We start from the raw sequence: 7,779 nt of genomic DNA on the forward strand, positions 1-7,779 counted from the left end.
GTTTCCTGTTTTATTTTGATAGTCCCTGTGTTCCTGTGTGTTTTACTTCCTTGTGTTTCCTGCCTTTAGGATTGCTCGCCCTGCCCTGATGTGTCTCACCTGTGTCTTGTTACCCTTCTGTATTTAAGTCCTGTGCTCCCCTTTGTTCTTGTTATTCCGTCCGTTAATCCATGGCGTGTTCCTGTGTGGTTGCCATCCTCCCTTTTGGATCTCCATTTGGGTCCAAACTCCCCCAAAACACAACAGATGGATCTATAAGTCCTGTAAACAAACTGTATGGCCTACAATTTTGGAAAATGTATGGAACAAAAAGTGTGTGTGTGTATGTGTTTGCATCCATGCGCTCGCATGTGGAGGTGAGTGGAATTTTGAGAGTTCAATCCTTCCAACAGGTCTTGCAGCACAGGATTTTGTGCTCTTTGCAGGTGAAGTTGCCACACCGGAAGCAATAGGTGTTGATTTTGTTTTTCCTTGTGCACATCCAGCACCTTCCCCTCTTCTTTGAGGAGCTGCTGGCAGTGTCAGGGGCCACTGTAGGAGCAGCTGCTGAGGCCTGTAAATCCTGCACCATAGTAGCAGCAAGCAGTGTACGAGGGAGGTGCTCTCTCCTCATTTCTGCAGACACCAGGTTTTTCCCCAGCTCCACCAAGAAGACCCTCCTCTTGTGAGTCTTTGCATGGTTCCAGGTGGGATTCACAGCAGTAAAAAGCACAAAGGAGTTGAAGGCAGACACATCAATCATATTGAAGAAAAGAACCTGCGGCCATCGACGGGTCATTCTTCTGCAGCTATAGGTGCTGATAACCTGCAAAACACCAAATTCACAAATAAGCATAAAAAAATCACCAAAAACAGTTTACTCAGACCAGTACATTATTTAATCAGAATCAGAAAATTAAATAAAAATAAGCAGGCTAAATTTGGAAAAGATGCATGCAATAATAAATATGTAAAGGCTCATAAATTTTCCAAGTTGTCAACACCTCCTTTGCAAGAGTTACTTAAGTTTCCTTTTCTCCTCCTCATTGATGGCTGTGTCTTGATGTTTGCTGCTGAGAAGGAGCACATTTTTCCCCCGTTTGGGAATGTAGCTCACCGTTGTGGTTGTCTTTGTAAAGGCAAAAATGGAGGACAGCACAGGTCTCCCTCTCAGCTGCAGGAGTTTGGGTGGAAGCTCAGGCTTACTTTTTCTAATTGTCCCAACCAGGGCCACTTTCCTCTTCAAAAGTTCCTGCAAAAATAAATATGATGTAAAAAAAGGATCAAATATGACAGTGAGCCCCTGAAGCTGCTCTGTCCAGGATGTCTCCAGGACGACGCGTTTTCCCGGGTTGACCTCCACAGCATCACCAGCAGCCTTTCCTGTATAAATCTGGCAAATTCCAGGCATATGAAGCGGCAACATCAGCAGTTACCCAGATTTTCACCCCATACTTTGCTGGCTTGCTTGGTATGTACTGGCGAAATTTGCACTGGCCTTTGAAAGGGACAAGTTGCTCGTCAACACACACATCTCTTCCGGGGTTGAAAAGCATCAGGAGGCGATGTGTAAACATCTCCCAAACTGAGCGGATGGCGGCAAGCTTGTCTTCTCTGAGACGGGAAGGTCTGTTCAGCTTGTCATCAAAGCGGAGGGTAGAGTTGATAAGCCTGAATTTGGTATGATTCATGGTGGCCCGAAAGATTGCACGTCCACTGTGGTCATCCCAAAGGCTACTGGTGGATTCCCCCTTGGATCGGTACACACCAGCTAAAATCAGGAGTTATGCACGACACGACTTCCATTAAGATTTGTCATGCTGACAATAGGTTGGATGAGTTCTAGAGTGAAAAATAAATTAAAAGAGGACTCCACATTGAAAATCCTGGACATAGCTTGTTGGTCCTGGAATTAAACCTGTGGTGGCAGGAAGGTAGTGGGTAGTCTCTGCATTATTAGGAAACCATACTTGCCCACTTTTTGAAGTCCATTCTGTTGCAGATTCCTCTGTGTCTGCTCAAATCTCAGAGGAAAGGTCAGAAGAGGAAGAAAAGGAAGCAGAATGGTCTGACTCCATGAAGTCCTCATCAGATTCTTTATAGGTGTCTCTCTGCACGGATCTCAGTATCACTCGCCTTGCCGCTTCCAGCTCCGCTGGCACGTGTAGTTGCTCACACCTGTGCCATCCTTTGCATGTGTTTACGCCACCTGACTTAAAGGAAGAGGCTTGATGGATCAGGAAAGCAACTGCCCTCTGCAGTGACTCCCATGTTGAGAAACATTTAAAGCGATTAGAGGTGAGTTTACCTTCACTTAGATGAGTGGCAAATGTGGTCACCTGAGGCCTCACATCTATGTCCGTCTCAGGGTCCACCAACTGGAATAACTCACATGTTTCAGGCTGGTGTAGCTTGTAGAGGAACTCTGGTCCTGTGAACCACATGCTGTTAGTGAGCTGCGATGCAGGCACAGATCTAGTGGCTAGATCAGCTGGGTTTTGATCTGTAGGCACGTAGCACCACTGTTGTGGAGAGGTTGTTTGTCGTATGCAGTGAACACGGTTGTGCACATACACAAAAAAACGCTTGGACTCATTATGTACATATCCCAGGATGACTTTGCTGTCACAGTAAAATGTTACAGAATCTGGCTTGTGGTCAAGTTCTTCCAGGATCAGTTCAGCCATCTCTACTGCTAGCACAGCTCAAGACGACGGATGGTTGGCTCAGGCTGGGGAGCTAGCTTTGCTTTTCCAAGCACAAAGCCCACTCTGCACTGACCATCAGCTGTTACTGTTCTGAGGTAAGCCACTGCCCCAATGGCTCAGTTGGAGGCATCTGAAAAAAGACAGAGTTCAGTATACATGGTGTTAGAGAGAGATGTCTGCTGCATGTATGCTCGAGGGAGATGGAGACTGCTTAGATCTTGAAGGGACTTTTTCCATGTTTCCCACTTGTTTCTCTTGTCTCCTGGAAGTTCGGCGTCCCAGTCGTGGACATCTGTAGTGAGTTCTTTCAGCAGCGCATGTCCTTTGATTGTCACTGGAGCTGCAAGGGCCAGAGGATCAAAAAGACTATTGACTGTGGATAAGACCCCGCGGCATGTGTATGGTTTGTCGCTGACAGCCACTTTGAATGTGAAAGTGTCCTTGTGAATATCCCAGCACAGGCCAAGACTTCTTTGCACTGGCAGTGTTTCACTATCGAGACCTGAATCTTTTAGGCCTGCAGCTAGGTCATCTGCTGGGAAGGCTTTCATCACTGCAACACAGTTTGAGGCAATCTTGTGCAATTTAAGATTTGACTCTGCCAGTGATGCTTGTGTGTGTTTCAGTAGGTCAATGGCCTCGGATGCTGTTGGCACTGAGATGAGCCCGTCATCCACATAAAAATGTCTTTCTACAAAGTGGCGTGAGTCAGGCCTATACTTTTGCTCACCTTCCTGCACAGCTCTTCGAAGCCCATATGTTGCCACAGCAGGAGAGGGGCTGTTCCCGAACACGTGCACATACATACGGTACTCAGCTACTTCCTTCGTCAGATCATTATCTTTGTGCCAAATGAATCTCAAAAAGTCTTTGTGGTCTTCTCTCACAAAGAAGCCTTAGAATATTTGCTGGATGTCGGCTGTCAGAGCAATAGGCTCTTTTCTAAATCTGAGCAATACTCCTAAGAGTGAGTTGTTCAAGTCAGGACCAGAGAGCAAAACACTGTTGAGTGAGTGGCCACTTTCTTGTGCACTTGAATCAAACACAACTCTGATCTGACCTGGTTTTTGGGGGTGGTACACTCCGAAAATGGGCAGATACCAGCATTCTGTGTTCTCAAGAAGAGGGGGGGGCGCTTTCAGCATGTCCATTTTCAAAGAGCTTCTCCATAAAGCTAACAAATTGTTCCTTCATCTCAAGATTTTTGTTCAGTGTACGCCGCAGGGAGTTGAGACGAGAGAGGGCCTGTGCATGGTTATTTGGGAGGCGTGGCCTGAGTGATCTGAATGGCAAGGGTGCAATCCAGCTGTTTTGTTCACTTCTTTTAAACCCTGTGTGCATGATTTCCAGGAATGTCTCATCCTCAAAAGACAAAGCAGGTTTGTTGTCATTTGCAGTTCTTGTGAACACATTCAGTCCAAGATTGTCTTCAGCATACAGGCTGACTGCGATATGGTTGGAGAAGTCAGACTTATGCTCCCCGCCATAGCTTGCCTTATCTTTAACATGGATGGATTTCTGACAGGGTGTCATGAGAGATGGACGTCCGTTCTGGAGGATATTTGTCTTATACACAGATATTGTGGGCTTGTGGGCTCTGTCTATGCAAACTTCCCCCACTATGACCCACCCCAAGTCTAGACGCTGGGCGAAGGGTGCGTCGTGAGGTCCATTAATCTGTTTATTAGTCTGTCACTTTGTGTACACAGATAATATCTCTCCCTAACAAAATGAGAATCTGTGCCTCAGGATCGAGCTTCGGGATGTGAGGGGCTACAGATTTCAGATGGGCATGAAAAGGGGCGACCTCTGGTGAGGGAATTTCTGACCTGTTGCTTATGATCTCGTTGCACTCAATGAGTGGGGGCAAATCCAGGCACACCCGGCCATCAATGGCTTCAACCTGGAAACCGACTGCCTTTCTCCCGACCATTTCAGTGGTGCCAGAACATGTCTTCATCATGTATGGTGCACAGCTGCCGTGGATGTTGAACAGCTGGAAAAACTCAGACCTGACCAGCGAGCGGTTGCTCTGGTCGTGAAGGAGGGCATACATTTTCACAGCACACTTTCTTTCACCTCGGAGAAAGACCTGTACAAGGCATATCTTTGCACAGGAAGAGTCAGGAGGCCATCTCCGCAGACCTCAGTGCACCTTGAAGTTACCTCTGCAGGAGAGCTATGCTGGTGCGTTATGTGTGGCTCCACCACAGGGGATGCGGCTGGTGAGAGGGTGGTGTCTGGGTGCAAAGCTGTGCAATGATCATCGATCTCACATTCGTTGCAGTTTAACCTGACTGCACACTCCTTTGCCATGTGAGTAGGAGAGCAGCACCTGAAACATCTTCTATATTCTTTCAGCAGTTTCTTGCGCTCAGAGAGTGGCTTCACTCTGAAACCTCTGCATTTGATCAGAGGATGTGGCTTGTTGTGAAGGGGACAATTTTTTGCTGGATCACTTACTTCTGTCTCTGCTCTTTGAGTAGTGTTCAAATCAGCTCTTGCTGTGACATCAGTCTTGTGAACAGATATGGCAGTCCTAAGACCCTCATGCTTTGTTGGAGCTCTTTCGTTGCGCTGATGGAAATGGCTATTGCTGGGCAGGATAAAGCTGGGGTCATTTCTGGCCTTTGCTTCACACCGGACAAAATCCGCAAAGAAGTCAACTATGGGATTGCTGCCCCTGGGTGTGTCAAGATAACTGAGGCCTGGTAAGTATCCATCTGCTTTCGCTGAGAGTATCTCTAGAAGCAAGTCACTTAACTGTCTCAGCTTAACATTCTCTTTTGAGTTCAAGCGAGGAAATTCATCTAACCGCTTGAATAGAGCGCTCTCTATCACTTCGGGGGTGGCATAACACTCTTGAAGCCTTGTCCAGGACAAACAAAGTGCTGCTTTGGGGTCAGAAACATAGGCAGCTCGAATCCTCTTAACATGGTCAGAGGACTCCTTTCCTAGCCATTTAATGAGCAGGTCTAGCTGTTCACTATCACTTAAATCTAGGCCTCTTGTAGCATTAAAGAAAGAGAACTCCCAAGCTCTGAAGCTTTCAGGCTGGTCATCAAACTTAGTTACCCTACACTTACTAGCTCTCTACAGGCCAAATACTTTGCAAACTATCATGTCAGGGGGCTGAGTGACAGGAGACTTCTGTGTATCTGGCGTGGGAGGTGTATAGCCTGAGTGTTTCTCATACCTGTATAGAGGGTAGCCGTGCTGATGAGGGGCTTTTGGGGGAGAGTGAGAATACGAGGTAGGATGCCAGGGCATAGAGGGCAACTGTTCAGGTGCGGGCAAGTATTCATTGTGTTGTATGGCTGAATATACTGAGTGAGCATCATGGGGGGAAAATGGCTTAACACAGGGTTCACCTGTCTTGATGGGGGAGAGTTCTTTATGTGAAGAGGGGGTGCTGAATCAAATGCAGGTAGGAGGTGGTGAGTCTGGAGGGGCTGCGCTGGTGTGTGCTTGTTGCTCCACATATGCCTCTGTCCGCCGGTGTACTTCCTGAGGTGTCACGCAGCTTCTGCTTCTGTGTCTGTCCTCACATTCCATTTCTGCTGCTGCTTCCAAAACTTCAGCCTCTGCGTCAGCAGCTGCCACTGCTTTTTCCATTTCGAGAGCTTGTAGATTAGCCTCCAGTGTAGCCTTTTCCAGATCTAATCTGGCCTTCTGCTTCTTGAGTTCTAGTTCCTTCTGCATGAACACGGCTCTGGCACGTGCGGCTTCGGCTGTTGCTCTAGCTTTCGCTGCTGCTCCTGCCACCGAGGCAGATGAGTGGTTCGAGCCAGACACTGATGGCGCAGTTTTGTCTTTAGTTGTTGCTTGGTTCTCCATAGTTGCGCTACAAATCCCTCTGACTTTATGACTTTTTACTGTACTGTCCTGTCTATACGTGTTGTGCTGAACAGCGTTAGCATAGACTTAACAGCAAGCCAAACTCCTTTTCAAGAGCCAGGAAGACGAGCACACTTGCTCCTTTATTTTGTTTGATGATGTCGGCAACATTGAATTGGAGTAAAACTGAATAAAAACAGAAAACAGAAATCTTACTAAAACATATCATAATCTGACATCATTTAGCATTCAAACTAACGCACCTGACAGGTAATGTCATGCAATTGACAGGAACACATTCATTTGTTTAAGACATACAAAACATCATACAAGTTAACAAGCTCTTTGTATCCAAGTCATCAACACATAAAGATCGCATAACAGTCACAGTCATTGCTTTCTGAAGGGTAGCTTGAAACTGTTCACTTTACTTTAGAACAGGGGGAAATGTGTGGAGAATTGGTGTCATGCTAGCATTCGTACTGAGCATTAATTAAATTAATTATTAGTCCCACAATGGGGAAATTGCTTAAAGCAGCCCAGCAAAGAACACCATACACCAGTGAGTACACTAGAGGCTAAGCGGGTAAAGTGCCTTGCCCAAGGACAGGTCACAACAGTGACTAGGGAGGAGTTGGGATCGAACCATCAACCTTCCAGTTATTGGACAACCCTGCTATACCACTGAGTCACTGCTGCCGATGCTAAATGCTACACTCGCTGTTGGGGGCCCGATGGATCTAACCGGTGGTCCTGGAGCTCGACAGCTACGATGCCGTCGGCTGTTTGGTGGACCCCGCTCAGCTGCTTCTGCCTCCTGCCAGCTGGCAGGCACGAACAGGTAGACGTGGTGTGGATCATCAGAATCTCTACTCACTGAAACTTGTGTCGCCCTCGACTGGCAATCTTAATTTAAATCTGGCACTGCTAAATTTAAGGTCCATCACCAACAAAACATTTCACCTGAACGACTTCTTTACCTCACGTAAACTGGACTTTATGTTCCTGATGGAAACTTGGCTGCCCCCCGCTGGATGTAATTATTTTAACTACTCCAGCTTTGAGCCGCAACTCTTCAGCTCCCCGTGACTGTTCTCTGTGCGGTGGTCTATCGGCCACCAAAAAATTAACAAAGACTTTGTTCGGGACTTTGCGGACTTTGTGTCGGGTGTCACTCTTAAATATGACCACTTTTTCATTGTTGGTGATTTTTAATGTGCATGTCTGCTGTGAGAGCAGACCTCTGGTCAGAGAC

General features: G+C 46.9%; 1 pseudogene; it reads right to left on the minus strand.

The window, feature by feature from the left end:
• Window positions 1-257: 257 nt before the first annotated feature.
• Window positions 258-2,666, minus strand: LOC114449741 (piggyBac transposable element-derived protein 4-like; annotated as a pseudogene).
• Between the last annotated feature and the right edge of the window lie 5,113 nt (window positions 2,667-7,779).

Source organism: Parambassis ranga, chromosome 17 (genome assembly GCF_900634625.1).
Source record: "Parambassis ranga chromosome 17, fParRan2.1, whole genome shotgun sequence".
In the NCBI taxonomy this organism is placed as follows: domain Eukaryota; kingdom Metazoa; phylum Chordata; class Actinopteri; family Ambassidae; genus Parambassis; species Parambassis ranga.